The sequence below is a fragment of the Cervus canadensis genome, chromosome 15, assembly GCF_019320065.1.
Source record: "Cervus canadensis isolate Bull #8, Minnesota chromosome 15, ASM1932006v1, whole genome shotgun sequence".
Classification (NCBI taxonomy): domain Eukaryota; kingdom Metazoa; phylum Chordata; class Mammalia; order Artiodactyla; family Cervidae; genus Cervus; species Cervus canadensis.
Genome location: NC_057400.1, coordinates 67,526,240 through 67,542,893, shown reverse-complemented (window position 1 = coordinate 67,542,893; position 16,654 = coordinate 67,526,240).

Genomic DNA, 16,654 nt, shown 5'->3' with positions numbered 1-16,654 from the left:
CTCAGCAGTGGCCACAAGACTGGAAAAGGTCAGTTTTCATTCCAGTCCCCAAAAAAGGCAATGCCAAAGAATGTTCGAACTACCACACAATTGCACTCATCTCACATGTTAGTAAAATAATGCTCAAAACTCTCCAAGCCAGGCTTCAACAACATGTGATCTGTGAACTTCCAGATGTTCAAGCTGGTTTCAGAAAAGGCAGAGGAACCGAAGATCAAATTGCCAAAATTTGTTGGATCATCAAAAAAGCAAGAGAGTTCCAGAAAAACATCTATCTCTGCTTTATTGACTATGCCAAAGCCTTTGCCTGTGTGGCTCACCACAAACTGGAAAATTCTTCAAGAGATGGGAATACCAGACCACCGTACCTGTCTCTTGAGAAATCTGTTTGCAGGTCAGGAAGCAACAGACAGAACTGGACATGGAACAAAAGACTGGTTCCAAATAGGAAAAGGAGTGTGTCAAGGCTGTATATTGTCACCCTGCTCATTTAACTAATATGCAGAGTACATCATGAGAAACACTGGGCTGGATGAAGCACAAACTGGAATCAGGATTGCCGGGAGAAATATCAATAACCTCAGATATGCAGATAACACCACCCTTATGGCAGAAAGTGAAGAAGAACTAAAGAGCCTCTTGATGAAAGTGAAAGAGGAGAGTAAAAAAGTTGACTTAGAGCCCAACATTCAGAAAACTAAGATCATGGCATCCAGTTCCATCACTTCATGGCAAATAGATGGGGAAACAATGGAAACAGTGTCAGACTTTATTTTCTTGGGCTCCAAAATCACTGCAGATGGTAACTGCAGCAATGAAACTAAAAGATGCTTACTCTTTGGAAGAAAAGTCATTACCAACCTAGACAGTTTATTTTTATATACAGAGACATTATTTTGCCAACAGACGTCTGTCTAGTCAAAGCTATGGTTTTTCCAGTAGTCATGTATGGATGTGAGAGTTGGTCCATAAAGAAAGCTGAATGCTGATGAATTGATGCTTTTGAACTGTGGTGTTGGAGAAGACTCTCTAGAGTCCCTTGGACTGCAAGGAGATCCAGCCAGTCCATTCTAAAGGAAATCAGTCTGAATATTCATTGCAAGGACTGATGTTCAACCTGAAACTCCAATACTTGGCCACCTGATGTGAAGAACTGACTCATTGGAAAAGACCCTGATGCTGGGAGGGATTCAAGGCAGGAAGAGAAGGGGATGAAAGAGGATGAGATGGTTGGATGGTATCACTGACTCAATGGACATGAGTTTGAGTAACCTCCAGGAGTTAGTGATGGACAGGGAGGCCTGTCATGCTGCAGTCCTTAGGGTCGCAAAGAGTCGGACATGACTGAGCAACTGAACTGAGCTGAACTGAACTGAACTCCTCAAATGCCAGTGATATGAAAAGAAAAGAGTACCAAAACATGTCAGCACCTTCTTTTAAAAGCAAGCTCGCCTAGAACCATTAATGGATCAAAAATAGATTTCTGATTATGTCAAATGTCATATAAGCCATTTTGACATATATTGACATACAAGTCCCAAACTGCAGCACAGATGCAAGCCATCTTTCCTGGAAAGCCTTGGGTCCCCAGTGAGGGGAACGGGCAAATGGATTGTATTTAATATACAAAATGGCGGCTCCTTCCCATCTATGCAGACCTGTGTGTGGAGCTTGCTTGCAGTGCTAATTAGCCTTGGAAAGTCTCTTAGTGAGGGTGTGGGAGGTAGAAAAGAGCCTCTTGCTCTTATATTGAGAGTGAAACCCTGATTGCCTTTGTGTTATCGCTCACATATCTTACAGGAGCCTACCCATCAGCATGACTTGCCCCCTTACCTTGAAATCTTCCCAGTCAGTAGCACCTTTTGAGGAAAAAACCACCTACTTAAAAGTGTTGGAAATCCACCCAAACTCTTTGAGTCCATTAACCCAGCCTTTCCTTTGTGAGTATGAACAGATGATACCAGGGGGTAAGCAACAGCACCAGATAATAGAACTAAGATGAATAAAGAAGGTGGCAGATTAAAAGAGAATCAAAAGAAGTGGTAATTCAGGTAAGAAAATGACTTCTTCTCAACTCTAGTTAATATCCTCAGAAAGATTTTTAAAAAGGATGGCATCTATTAAGAAAGTATCAGGTTGTATGCAAGAAGAGAACAGGAAAAAATGATTGGGAATGAAAAATATTGTCCCCCTAAGTTCAATGACAAGATGAATTTAAAAGTAGAGCAGTGAGACAAAAATATAGAATGAGAAAAAAACAGGTGACCTTAAGAATTAATCCAGGATGCCAAACATCTTTCTACTAAGAAATCAAGTAGTTCAGTTCAGTCGCTCAGTTGTGTCTGACTCTTTGCGCTGATAGCTCAGTTGGTAAAGAAATCAAGTAAGAGGAGCAGAAAAATGGAGGCGAATGGGAGGGGAAGGAAAAGAAACTGGATTGCTTTAATAATATGAGGAAGGATGCATATGTTCCTTGCATCCTTTCCCCCTATTAGAGGGGAAAAAAAATGCAACTAGAAAACTCAGAATAAAACCTAAAACTTGTATAAGAAAGTTATTTACATATATGAAACAAAGTAAACTGTGCATGATTCCAGTTGAATTAATTTTACTTTAATTCTTTGATCATTTTCTTTGAATGGCAAAGCTTTCCTTACACAGGATTACATTTCTTTCCCCCGAGGTTCAAATGTCATACTCAAATCTGCAATGAATAATAATGACATGATAACAGTGTTGTACTGGCTGTTTGTTTTTAGTTTTTAGAATTAACCTCTAAACAAAGCTCAGAGTCTTCCATACAAGTTATAAACAAGGTCAGGCTGGCTGTAGATATAATTGTTCTAAATACTGATAATTTAAAAGTTCTGGTATAGTTGACAAAGCTGGGGAGCTGGGGGTAGAGAAAGGTAAAGGTAAAATGTAGGGTCTTATTCCCCCATCCCACTGAAAGAGAATTAAGATACTGTCTAAAATAATTAAACAATAATGTAAGCATTTTATTTGAAATTATATGCATTGTATTATTTGCAATTATATGAAATTATGAAATAATTCTTATTATATGAATTATGTAACCAATAAAAAGAGCTAAGAAACCAACCAAACCTGGGAGAAGGGGTAGGGGAGAAGCAAGGAGTGAATCACTTCTCTGTCGTAGTAGGTCATGGAGAGATATTGTCTTAGGTCGCTAAACCGAGAAACAGGGATAAATTAGTAGTTTGAGAATTAGATGTAGCTGGCTTACTATCAGCCTCTCTAGCACATCCTGGTAACTATCTGTCTTTTATCTACACATTTATTAATAAGCTCAGTTCTTCTCAAATAACTCCCAATGAGCCCATTGATCAAAATTTTTAGAGGATAATTTGTTGATTGAACTTACACGTTTAGGAAGGCATGAACAGACATTTTCAAAAGTTGATTGTTGTGATATGTTAATGGCCATTGATGACTGAATATGTAACAGACTGCCTTCTTTTTTTATATAAATTTATTTATTTTTGTCTGTGCTGGGTTTTCGTTGCCGTGTGGGCTTTTTCTCTAGCTGCAGAGAGCAGGGATCTTCTCTCGTTGCAGTATGCAGGCTTCTCTTGTTGCAGAGCATGGCGTTTAGGGCACATGGGCTTCAGTAGAAGCGGTTCCCAGGCTCTCAGGCTCAATAGTTGTCACACAAGGGCCCAGTTGCTCTGAGGCGTGTGGGATCTTCCCCAGACAAGGACTGAACCCATGGCCCCTGCATTGGCAAGCAGATTTTTTACCACTGAGCCACCAGGGAAGCCCCAGAGGCTGCCTTCTTTTAAAAGTGAAAAGTATATTTGTGTAAAGTGGAAAGAAAAGGCTGTGTTACCTTAGATTCATATCTAAGTTAATTGCAGTATTTATGCTATAAATATATGCCATGCATGTGGGCTCAGTCATGTCTGACTCTTTGTGACCCCATGGACTATAGCCCACTAGGCTCCTCTATCCATGGAATTTTCCAGGCAAGAATACTGGAGTGGGTGGCCATTTCCTACTCCAGGAAATATATGCCATAATGTGCTATAAATTATCAGTTCAGTTCAGTTCAGTCACTCAGTCGTGTCCAACTCTTTGCGACCCCATGAATCACAGCACGCCAGGCCTCCCTGTCCATCACCAACTCCCGGAGTTTACTCAAACTCATGTCCATCGAGTTGGTGATGCCATCCAGCCATCTCATCCTCTGTTGTCCCCTTCTCCTCCTGCCCCCAATCCCTCCCAGCATCATGGTCTTTTCCAATGAGTCAACTCTTCGCATGAGGTGGCCAAAGTATTGGAGTTTCAGCTTCAGCATCAGTCCTTCCAATGAGCACCCAGGACTGATCTCCTTCAGGATGGACTGGTTGGATCTCCTTGCAGTCCAAGGGACTCTCAAGAGTCTATTCCAACACCATAGTTCAAAAGCATCAATTTTTCAGCGCTCAGCTTTCTTCACAGTCCAACTCTCACATCCATACATGACCACTGGAAAAACCATAGCCTTGACCAGATGGACCTCTGTTGGCAAAGTAATGTCTCTGCTTTTAGATATGCTATCTAGGTTGGTCATAACTTTCCTTCCAAGGACTGTCTTTTAATTTCATGGTTGCAGTCACCATCTGCAGTGATTTTGGAGCCCAAAAAAATACAGTTTGACACTGTTTCCACTGTCTCCCCATCTATTTCCCATGAAGTGATGGGACAAGAGGCCATGATCTTAGTTTTCTGAATGTTGAGCTTTAAGCCAACTTTTTCACTCTCCTCCTTCACTTTCATCGAGAGGCTTTTTAGTTCATCTTCACTTTCTGCCATAAGGGTGGTGTCATCTGCATATCTGAGGTTATTAATATTTCTCCCAGCAATCATGATTCCAGCTTGTGCTTCTTCCAGCCCAGCGTTTCTCATGATGTACTCTGCATATAAGTTAAATGAGCAGGGTGACAATATACAGCCTTGACCTACTCCTTTTCCTATTTGGAACCAGTCTTTTGTTCCATGTCCAGTTCTAACTGTTGCTTCCTCACCTGCATACAGGTTTCTCAAGAGGCAGGTGAGGTGGTCTGGTATTCCCATCTCTTGAAGAATTTTCCAGTTTGTGGTGATCCACACAGGCAAAGGCTTTGGCATAGTCAATAAAGCAGAAATAGATGTTTTTCTGGAAATTTCTTGCTTTTTCGATGATCCAGCGGATGTTGGCAATTTGATCTCTGGTTCCTCTGCCTTTTCTAAAACCAGCTTGAACATCTGGAAATTCACGGTTCATGTATTGCTGAAGCCTGGCTTGGAGAATTTTGAGCATCACTTTACTAGCATGTGAGATGAGTGCAATTGTGTGGTAGTTTGAACACTCTTTGGCATTGCCTTTCTTAGGGATTGGAATGAAAACTGACCTTTTCCAGGCCTGTGGCCACTGCTGAGTTTTCCAAATTTGCTGACATATTGAGTGCAGCACTTTCACAGCATCATCTTTCAGGATTTGAAATAGTTCAACTGGAATTCCATCACATCCACAAGCTTTGTTCGTAGTGATGCTTTCTAAGGCCCACTTGACTTCACATTCCAGGATGTCTGGCTCTAGGTGAGTGATCACACCTTTGTGATTATCTGGGTCGTGAGGATCTTTTTTGTACAGTTCTTCTGTGTATTCCTGCCACCTCTTCTTAGTATCTTCTGCTTCTGTTATGTCCATACCATTTCTGTCCTTTATCGAACCCATCTTTGCATGAAATGTTCCCTTGGTATCTCCAATTTTCTTAAAGAGATCTCTAGTCTTTCCCATTCTGTTGTTTTCCTCTATTTCTTTGCATTGATCACTGAGGAAGGCATTCTTATTTCTCCTGGCTATTCTTTGGAACTCTGCATTCAAATGGGAATATCTTTCCTTTTTTCCTTTGCTTTTCGGTTCTCTTCTTTTGACATCTATTTGTAAGGCCTTCTCAGACAACCATTTTGCCTTTTTGCATTTCTTTTCCATGGGGATGGTCTTGATCCCTGTCTCCTGTTCAATGTCACGAACCTCTGTCCATAGTTCATCAGGCACTCTGTCTATCAGATCTAATCCCTTAAATCTATTTCTCACTTCCACTGTATAGTCATAAGGGATTTGATTTACGTCATACCTGAATGGTCTAGTGGTTTTCCCTGCTTTCTTCAGTTTAAGTCTGAATTTGGCAATAAGGAGTTCATGATCTGAGCCACAGTCAGCTCCCGGTCTTGTTTTTGCTGACTCTATAGAGCTTCTCCATCTTCGGCTGCAAAGAATATAATCAATCTGATTTCGGTGTTGGCCATCTGATGATGTCCATGTGCAGAGTCTTCTCTTGTGTTGTTGGAAGAGGGTGTTTGCTATGACCAGTGCGTTCTCTTGGCAAAACTCTGTTAGCCTTTGCCTTGCTTCATTCCGTACTCCAAGGCCAAATTTGCCTGTTACTCCACGTGTTTCTTGACTTTCTACTTTTGCATTCCAGTCCCCTATAATGAAAAAGACATCTTTTTTTGGTGTTAGTTCTAAAAGGTCTTGTAGGTCTTCAAAAAACCATTCAACTTCAGCTTCTTCAGCATTACTGGTTGGGGCATAGGCTTGGATTACCGTGATATTGAATGGTTTGCCTTGGAAATGAACAGAGATCATTCTGTCGTTTTTGAGATTGCATCCAAGTACTGCATTTTGAACTCTTTTGTTGACTATGATGGCTACTCCATTTCTTCTAAGGGATTCTTGCCCACAATAGTAGATTCAATAGTCATCTGAGTTAAATTCACCCATTCCTGTCCATTTTAGTTCGCTGATTCCTAGAATGTCGACATTCACTCTTGTCATCTCCTGTTTGACCACTTCCAATTTGCCTTGATTCATGGACCTAACATTCCAGGTTCCTATGCAATATTGCTCTTTACAGCATCAGACCTTGCTTCTATCACCAGTCACCTCCACAACTGGGTATTGTTTTTGCTTTGGCTCCATCACTTCATTCTTTCTGGAGTTATTTCTCCACTGATCTCCATTAGCATATTGGGCATCTACGGACCTGGGGAATTCCTCTTTCAGTCTCCTATTAATTTGCTTTTCCTACTGTTCGTGGGGTTCTCAAGGCAAGACTACTGAAGTGGTTTGCCATTCCCTTCTCCAGTGGACCACATTCTGTCAGACCTCTCCACCATGACCCGTCCGTCTTGGGTGGCCCCACACGGCATGGCTTAGTTTCATTGAGTTAGACACGACTGTGGTCCTGTGATCAGATTGGTTAGTTTTCTGTGATTATGGTTTTAGTGTGTCTGCCCTCTGATGCCCTCTTGTAACACCTACCGTCTTACTTGGGTTTCTGTTACCTTGGACGTGGGGTATCTCTTCACGGCCACCCCTCCTGACCTTGCTATAAATTATAGTCATATATAATTGTGCTGACTATAGCTTGTATGTTCCTTGTGTCTAATATTTCTTTTTCATGCTTATTTCTAAACATCCTTTCTTTAACTTTCTCTCTCTGTTTCTTTTCCCTGGAAGTATTTCATTCATATTCCCCAATGTTTTACATTTCTCAAAACTTTGAGTGACTTCACTGGCCATACAATGGTAAAGACTTTGCCTTCTAATTCAGGGATTGTGGGTTTGATCCCCAGTTGAGGAACTATCCATCCCACATACTTTGAGGTCAAAATAGAACCAATATTGTAACAAATTCAACAAAGACTTTAAAAGTGGTCCACATCAAAAATAAATAAATAAAACTTTTGGACCATTGATTTTAAATAAATAAACATTTAGTAATGCATATGTCTTAATAAGCTTTTCTGTACTATATTAAGATTAAAATGATAACACGTGCTTAACGTGTAGAAATTCCAAACTTAATTTCCAAAAAATTAAGTAAACAAACACTAAGGAAGGCGTGACCCCCACATCTGTGTCAATATTTATAAAATAGGAGTCATAGTTTACATGTGGTCATTAACAGCTGGTGCTTCCATTGGCTGGAAGAGCATGTGAAAATTACACCCACCTTAAACTCAGGCAAACAAACCCAATGGTGAGATAGCCACCTGAATACCTACAAATTATGTGAAATGATTATCTCTAGTTCGTGTGTTGGGGGCTAAAGCTTATTTACTACCATTCTGTCTGCTGCTTTTTAAAGCAACAATAGCACCATCAATACCAAAACTAACACTGCCCTCTAGAATATGTTCAGGAATACCCTAACACTTTGAATATGGACTTTTAGTCTCTCTGTTTTTAACTAATTTCATTTAGAGGACTCCTTTGCAGTATCTGATATGTTATTTACTCCCCGTTTCACGTATTTAAAATGTCATATTACTATCTGATGATAACTATAATATAGTAGTAATTACAGACTATTTGTTGTTGTTTGGTCACTGAGTCATGTGTGTCTCTTGCGACCACTAAACTGTAGCCCACCAGACTCCTCTGTCCACAGGATTTCCCAGGCAAGAATACTGGAGTGGGTTGCCATCTCCTTCTCCAGGGAATCTTTTCAGCTCAGGGACTAAACTTGGGTCTCCTATGTTGGCAGGCAGATTCTTTGCCACTGATCAACCTGGGAAGCCCAGTCAGGGACCATGTCTACCTACAATTCCTATCTGCTGCTATAGTTCCAAAGCATTAACTCCAGAATGTGTTTGCTGTCTGGCTTGTGGAAAACCTCACATGATGACGTCAACAGGCTGATAAGAAGAGCTTATTGTGAAACATTTGTGAATGCTGCTCAGTGCCAAAACATTTTTCCAATGTCAAAATAGAGACAGAGTTCACTGGAAAATTTGGAGCTGAAAGAAAGCATGCCTAAAGCAAGGCTCTCAAGCAAACACTGATAGCTATTCCTCGCCCCCGCCGTCATTGGCAGTAGATGTCTGTTGCTGGGCAAATTACCCTCATTCCCAGTTTGCAGATGCAGAAAGTGAGACATGTTTCCAGCAGTAAATCAGTGTCAGGCACTCACAACCAAAACAGCAGTACTCAAAGAAGTGTTCTGAAGGATGTTGGTTAACTCATTGAGACCCTGTGTCTTGCTTGAAGGGAGACAGCTCCATTGAAAAAGGTGTTATTTTGCATTTCTGCACAATGTATTTATCTCACTAAAACCAATGGGAAAAACAGTATCTTAGTGTCATAAAACTCACATTACTGTCCTGCACAATATATTACTTTACTAGATGTTTGTTTGAGCTCCCAAATGGTTGAGCAACTAGGTGCCTGCTCTTTCCAACCTCTGAGCTTAATACAGGAAAAAATAGCATAAATAAGCTATCAGGGATATTCAAGAGCTGATGATTCAGCTCACTAAATTGTAGCTATTATTGGATACCAAATTCACATGTTATATGGGATTATTTCTAGACTCTTCTGTTACATTCACTAAAATCTAGAAATTCGTGAGACAGTACCAATTCTAGCTTTATCTTGTGTGTGGACTAGCTCTGTCATTCTTTTTCAGAATTTTCCTGATTCTGCGTTTTTTTCTAGATGAACTTTGGAGTCATTTTATCACTTCCTAACAAGCTGATTGAGATTTTGATTGTTATGATAGAGACTAGATTTAATTAAGAAAAATTGAATTTTGAATCTTTCTTTCCATTAAATAGGTATTTCACTCTATTTATTCAAGTGTTTTTCTGTGTTATTTAATAAGGACTTATAGTTTTATTCATACAGGTGATTTTCATTTCTTGATACTGAATATTCTGAGCTAAGTCTTGAAGGATGAATAGGAATAGCCAGACAGAAGGAAAAAAATTGTCTGGTAGTGTATCTCTAGGTGCCAGGAGTCATAGTTATGCTTGGAACATTTCTAGTTCTAGAAATAATGTTCTTCAGTCAATCCACGTAAGATACAAGCAGTAAACTGAACTGGAAAAAATGTGTTCTTTCCTGCAAAGAAGTGGAGTGGGGCAGGTGGCCAATATAAGAAATGTTTATGCAGCTGTAGCCTGAGCTCATCCAAGAAACTTTTGGGGACTGGCAACAACATACATGTGCCGCTTCTTCTGAACCTATTCACTCTTAAAAAAAACCCCAAAGCACTCTGTGTGTATGAGCCAAGAAGTTTGAATATGGCTTGATGTGTGTTTGTGGGTGTTTTGAGCAGAGCAGGAACTAGGCAATTTTGTGAAGTGGTTCCAGTTTTCCTACATTTACCATTTGATCTCATGTTCAGCCCATCTTACCTCAACTTCAGAAGCATGGCCTTGGAATACCAGTGCTAGGGTTTAATTTCCTGCCCAGGTATTTACCCTCTGTGCCCTGTTCAAGGTAACACTAAGCAGAGCCCTCTCCCTCAAATACCGAGCCATGAATAGCTGGTCTTAGTTAATTTGTGTTTAGCCAAGTGGTGAAATGAACTGCAATGCGCTCCTCTCCTACAGAATGTATCTCAAGGTGCTTTTTACCCAGAGTAGTCCTTCAGAGCTCAGAATTTTAGAGGTTGATGGTCCCCCATCCTGTGACACTTTTTTTCTACTCTCTATACCCCGAACAGGTGTATGATTGTATCACCCCTTCTCTAAGCCCTCAACAATATCATGGATATTTGGGTAATGGGATTCATTTTATTCTTAGGGCATAAGTCCAACTTATATGCCAACCTACAACCCAACTGTTGAAAAAAATAATAATCAGGCCATTGCTTTCCTCTGTTCTACCAGCCTGATTGATCTTATATCTCGTATGAAACAGCCAGAAACACTGATATTAATATCATCCAGCATTGCCTTCATGTTAATTAAATTTTTACACTTCTCCAACTCTAAAAATCCTGGTGATTCCATTAATAAAATGGTTCCTTCTACTATTCAAACATAGCTTTACAGGGACTTAGGAAGAATTCTGAAAAAAGTAGTTAGGGCACAAAAATTAAAAAAGAAAGAGACATGCAAACTTATTGGACAAAGCACAAACAAAAAATGTTCTAAAATCAAATTGTGGTAATAGTTGCACAAATCTACGAGTATACTAAAAACCACTGAATTGAGCAGTTTAAGTGGGTGAAATGTATGTGAATTATATCTCAATAAAGCTATTTTTAAAAAGTCAGAGAAATCCAGATACCTTACAGCCTAAAACAAAAACAAACAAAAAAACCAACCATAATTATCAATTTAATTTGACAGTGTAACTAATTGCTATGGGTAATAATATCTAAGGCAGCTTGAGGGGCTTCTTCAGAGAGAGCAGTTTATATAAAGTCTTAATGTTCATAGTAAGCTTATGAGGAAGGAAATGTTATTATTATTATTATTATTTCACACTTGGTAATTTGATGCTTAAAGAGGTTGAATGTCTTGGTTAAAGCGATGCGTTTAGTAGGGAATGGAATTGGGATTGGAGCCTAGTCATCTGACCTCAGAGCTCAGCCTCTGAAACACTGAGCTAATCCAAGCACTCAGGACTGATGTGGTTTTGACTGTCCTTTGCTGTAAACTTCAGTTATCCCAGATATTAGTATCAGTCTCTGAAAGACCTAGACAACTTCTTTCATCTAACTGGTTCTAGTTGTGGCTTGAAATTTTATGCAATAGAATCTATAAAGCAGTTGTTTACACACAATAGCTTCTCAATAATCTTTACTTAATATACATTTCTGGAAAAAAAGTGTCAGATTTTGCAACTCAAATTACATTTTAAAATAATTCAAGGCTAGAGTAGTTTACAGCAGAAAGGGATCCCTACGCCTCTTATACAAATAAATTAAAATGGTGAATATTTTCCATTTTTGTAAATTCATATTTTAGACTGCATTTCTTTCAAGCAAGGTATCTGAAAAATGTGACAGTGTTAAATTTCTTTCCATTTTTAGAAATTCCAGTATCATTATAACTGACTATCACACCAGCTCAGGAGAAAGGAGGAGAAAGCAGAACCTTCAATTTCTCTATAAGTAAACTCAGCTTTCAAGATAAATAAAAAATAGACTTAGATGATTTAATGTGAGCTTGTAAGAAAGCACAAACAAGGACGTCTCTCATTACTATTGAAAGTTCAATTTATGAAATTAGGAGACAAAACCAAGCCTTGGTCTCTTGCCCGAAATCTTGTACTAAAGGGTAACAGACACAGGCACATGTGAAAATTTTGTCATGGAGACATTCTTAAGATTAAGATTTGAGATTACTTCTTCTCCTTCACTTTCAGCAGGGCTTGTGGGGACATGAAGTTTCCTTCTGCTATTCTTCATCGCTCTCCTCCAAGTCCTCAGTCATTAGCAGCCCAAGGAACCTTCACAAGAGAGTTATTATGATGTCTCGAAGATAAGGCTCTTTAATCTAGTAATCAATGTTATCGGTGTTCAGTTGCTCAGTCGTGTCTGACTGTTTGTGACCCCATGGACTGCGGCATGCCAAGCTTCCCTGTCCTTCACTATCTCCTTGAGTTTGTTCAAATAATCAATGTAAATAACAAAATAGATAGTTAGGTCAAATAATAATTGCAACTTTCTGCTCATCAGTTGGTTGGGAAGTTTCTAACAGAATTTCTTGGTGTGTCAGGTTGATTTCTCAGTGTCCTTTATAGTTTAAATTGATAGTCTTTAGTTAGTAGTCTAATTAAAGCAGAGAACGAGCCGTTGGAAGAGCATATGGGGTAAAAAGAGACGGATTATATATTCAGTTTTTATAACTGCAATCTAGTAGACAGGATAACACAAACATGCCCATAACTTTAAGGCAAGGCCTATGGGGGGGAAAAAGTCAGTTAAAATGTTTGTTGAGTGTATACCATGAGCCCATCCTTCTGTCAGGGTGGGGTTAAGTGGAACAGTAGAGGTTCCAAATAAATGCTAAGCCACAGAGATCCTGTTGGATGAGCAGAAAATGACTTCATAGAGAATATGGAATAAATAAGTCTTTAGCCTTAAAGAATGCACTGTTTGGAAAAATCCCATTTTTGTCAAATCTATTTTTGAAAAGAAAATAACAAGGAGTTTAGTTTGGTCAAAGATGTGGGTACCTGTACAACATTGGCTGGAAATAAAGGAAACCAGAAGAGTATATCCATTGTATAGAGGTCACAGATGCCAGTTTAAATTGGCCTCAGTTTAATATTTATAGAGAATGAGGGAATCAATTACATTTTTCAGCTGAACTTTTGGAAGAAGAATAAGCAGGATAAAGTTTAGCGAGGAGCAGAGAGTGCCTGAGATAACAGGAAACAATTTAAAATCCTCAGATGAAAAAATAAAATGGGATAAGGACAAGTCAGAGGAACACCATTATAAGTCAGAAGTAGAGGCAAAAGATTTTCTAGAAAGATGGATATATGAGAAGAGGAACAGGCATATATGATGATCACAAGTTTCCAAGCCTGGCTAAGCAGAAGAATAATAAATTAACAGAAACAATGTGATGCAGAGGAGAGGATGACTTAGGGTGAAGGATGGCATGATCTTTTCAGTTGTAGTTTTATTGAGTTTCAGGTACAACAACTGGACTTGTGAGTTTATAGTGAGGTAAAGAAGTCAAGGCTAGGAATACCAGCTTAGGAATCAGGCACCTAAAATTGATCATTGGAACCAAGAGTAAAGGTCGTCACAAGATAGAGTAGGGAAAGAGGACAGAAGTGGAGTATAATGTGGAGAAAACCCTACACTGTCTCGGAAGAGGACTGGGACACACTGAGGATCGAAAAGAGAGAGAAGGCGGCGAGAAGAGAGTCAAAACGGAAGGACTTCCCTGGGGATCCAGTGGAGGAGACTCTATACCTCCAACACAGGGGCAGGTCTGATCCCAATCAGGGAGCTAAGATCTCACATGCTACACAGCCTGGCAAAAACATAGACAGAAACCCCCAAACCACTGGAGAGCTAGGCATGGAAGCCAAGGGATAAGGAAGAAAGCTGACAATGGCAAAGACTACCACAGCGATGAGGTGACAGTCTCTCAGATTTTTATAGCAAAAGTCCACCCCCAGGCCAAGTTACCTCCATTTTTAAGAAACAAGATTAACTCTCTTATCTAAAATGCTCTCATTCTTTTATTTTAGCTCTTAAAATGTAATAATATTAATTTATCCATTTCCAGTCCCTGGAAATGAGTCCCTGATAAAATATAATTACAAAGCTCAAATATTGAACAAAATTTTCTGTAACTTTTACCCTAATAAAGGCCTATCACTCATAAATCCTCCAAATGCCAAGAACAGAGGGTATGGCGTGTAGGAGAAAAGTGAGGGAGTAGCCTTAGTTTGCAACTTCTCTCTTTTTCTGTTCATATAATTTTCTAAAAGTTGGTTCAATTGAACCAACGGATTTGGTCCTGTTATAGGCTGAACTCTCAAAATTTATGTTAAAATCCTAAGCCCCAGTAGCTCAGAATGTGACTTTATTTGGAAATAAGGCTGTTGTAGTTGTAATAAGTTAAGGTGAGATCATAATGGAGTAGGGTGGGCGCCTAATGCAATATGGCTGGAGTCCTTATGAAAGGGGAGCATGCATGCTCAGTCACACAGTTGTGTCCAACTCTTTGAGACCCCATGGACTGTAGCCACCAGGCTCCTCTGTCCATGGAATTTTCCAGGCCAGAATACTGGAGTGGGTTGCCATTTCCTCCTCCAGGGGATCTTCCTGACTCAGGATCGAACCCAAGTCTCCCGTGTCTCCTGTATTGGCAGGTGGATTCTTTACACTGAGTCACCTAGGAAGCCCATAAAAGGGGAGATCTGGACAAAAACACACACAGGAAGAATATCACATAATGATAAAGGCAGAGATTAGAGTGATACAGCCAAATATAAGGAATGACAGAAATTGTCAGCAGACCTCCAAAAGTTAGGAAAGAAGCTAGAGATAAATTCACTTTCACAGCCCTCAAAAAGAACCAACCCTCCCTACACGTTGATCTCAGACTTACAGGGTATAAACTGTGAGGCAATACATTTTTGTTGCTTAAGCTACCTCATTTGTGGTACTTTGTTATAGCCATTCTAGTAAATTAACATAGGTCTATAAGCAAATGGTCAACAAAGTGTTTCTCCAGGGGATATACACTGAAATCTCACGTACCACAGAGAACAGAGTGACTTAGTTCACATTGGAAAAAAATGTGTTTACCTGAGCACTTTAAAACTGCTTCACTTCACAAATCTACTTCATATTCCAAATCTGCCTTATTTCCCAGAGGCAACAGTTCTTTGACTAAAGTTTGCATTGAGAGGGAACAGCTAGTTTTGGAGAATAAATTTCTTCCACTAGTCCCGCTATTTGGGGCTACAGACTTTTCTCAACCAGACTAATAATAGAGCTGGCCTGTTTACAATGATTGGCCTTTGCATAGTCAAACCATCAGAGGTGTTACAAAATGTTATAAAAATAAAGTCAGATGAAGTTGCCTGTTAACAAGTGAAGGCTCTGAATAGATGTTTTCAACCAAGGAAGTGATTATGATTTCTGGAAATGTACTGTTCATGCTGACTTGATATTCAGTGTTATTGGAAAAAAAAACACCAATGCTGTTTTATAAAGTAGCCTTTTGAAAAGTAACTTTAGACATTTACAGCTCATCATGGTTGTACCTGGCTTGGCAAAAGATTCCCCCTATACAGTGGAAACATTTTTTAGGAGTCAAATTGTTGAGTGGGTGGCTTTCAAGGCAGCGATACTTTGGGTACCCTTTTATGTACATTTAGAATCATGACTTTCTATTTACAAGAGCTTTAGGAGTTGTTTGTGGCCAGAGCTTTCTTCCCAGAAAAAACAAGCTAGAGTCTGGCTAACATCCATTGAATTTAAAATATGATTTTATAAAAATGATATAAATACATCACTGGCCAAAAATTCTAAAATCTAATTTAGGCTCATCTTCTCTCAAACTAAACAAAGCCAGGACTTTCCATGATTATAACCTGTAGAATCTGTATGTGTGTATGCAATTACTGTAAATCACCCATGAAATAAAACTGCCAAAATAAATCTGTCTGAACTCAAGAGGATATGGGGCCTCAGCAGTGACACCATGATGATCTGACTCCTCTTCCCAGCTTGCCTGCAGATTCATTTATCTCCTTTCCCTGGTTTGTTCCAAGTCTCTGTCCAGTGTGTTTCAGAGGTGAAGATAAAATCGGTAGCCTTCCATGGGCAGTTTTTTAAAACTGGGATGGCATTTTTTTAAAACAAGGAATGACTGTCCATTTAGGCAATTGTTCAAGTCAGTAAAAAGGTAGGGGAAGAATTGTGTGGCCACAGTGATGACTGAGCACTGATTAAAGCAACCAGTCATCCGCCACAGTGCCAAGCTGGGGATGATGACTCTGCTTCTGCACTTGGGAACACAGGGAGGAGAGGGGTGAGGAAGACCTGTATACCCCTCTCTTCCTAAAAGAGACAGCTGCTCCTCAGCTGATTTCTGCCATGGAAAGTAGGTTGAGTGTGGACAGTATTTTCCAAGATAAGCAAAAAAGGTAGATTTTTTAAAATGATTTTTTTTTATTGAAGGATAATTGCTTTACAGAATTTTGCTGTTTTCTGTCAAACCTCGACACGAATCGGCCATAGGTATACATATATCCCCCCCCTTTTGAACCTCCCTCCCATCTCCCTCCGCATCCCACCCCTCTAGGTTGACACAGAGCCCCTGTTTGAGTTTCCTGAGCAAATTCCCATTGGCTATCTATTTTACATATGGTAATGTAAGTTTCCATGTTACT